This window comes from Lolium rigidum, chromosome 6, assembly GCF_022539505.1.
Source record: "Lolium rigidum isolate FL_2022 chromosome 6, APGP_CSIRO_Lrig_0.1, whole genome shotgun sequence".
Lineage (NCBI taxonomy): Eukaryota > Viridiplantae > Streptophyta > Magnoliopsida > Poales > Poaceae > Lolium > Lolium rigidum.
Genome location: NC_061513.1, coordinates 328272547 through 328273626, shown reverse-complemented (window position 1 = coordinate 328273626; position 1080 = coordinate 328272547).

Here is a 1080-nt window from a genome sequence, read left to right as displayed (position 1 = left end):
GCGGTAGACGTTCACTTGCCGCTTGCAAAAGCGCGTAGAAGATCTTGATCACGATCGGTTCCGGCGCCACGAACGGGCAGCACCTCCGTACTCGGTCACACGTTCGGTTGTTGATGAAGACGACGTCCACCTCCCCGTTCCGGCGGGCAGCGGAAGTAGTAGCTCCTCTTGAATCCGACGAGCACGATGGCGTGGTGTCGGTGGCGGTGAAGAAGTCCGGCGGAGCTTCGCTAGCTATGCGGGCAATATGGAGGAGAGGAGCTTGGCTAGGGTTTGGGAGGGGTGGCCGGCCACTCTATGGGGGGCGGCCAGCTTGTGGTCTTGGGGTGGCCGGCCCCCTCCCTTGGCCCCTCATTATATAGGTGGATCCCAACGTTGGCGTTGGAGAGATTGAGGAGGAGGACGAGCGCAGGAGCTTGCTTGGTTGCAATGGGAGTTTTTGGATAGGGATAGGATATGAGCGTGGCGCAGCGAAGGGGATTTCTGAGGAAGAAGAAGACTATTTATGCCAGGCCAGCGAAACTCCGCGCCGTTGGATGGTGGGAGAATGGATTTGATGCCCTACACGTGTTTCTAGGGGTAAAAACGTATTTTTACTACGAGGGAACTAGACAGGCGCTACAGCGCGCGTGCCAGAAAAAGCGGAGGACGTGTGTCCCCCACTTGCGTAACGTGTCAAAAACCGCAGACTTTCGGCCCCACAAGTCAGTGACAGGACAGAACTCGCGTTTTCCCAATACAGCGATCGTGGCTATCGTCAGTACTGACGTCATAGAAAAAGTTCGGCTGCATTGCTCAGAGGATTGGCGACAGCAGAGTATTATTGGGAATTTCGGGAGCTTTTGATCAAATACAAGTTTTTGCTCAAATGCTCAGGGGCTACTTTTATAAGGAGTTTGATAAGGAGATAATTCAAAAAGACAGAATAATTGAGCATACAGCCAAGTATAAATACTCGACTGTAGCCTCGGGGGCTACTCCCATCGGGAGCGCTGGTCGCGCACCCGATAAAGATGAAAGCAATGGAAGAAGTTGACAATATAGCGATAGCAGCATTAAAAAGGTGAGCCTACAACCAAG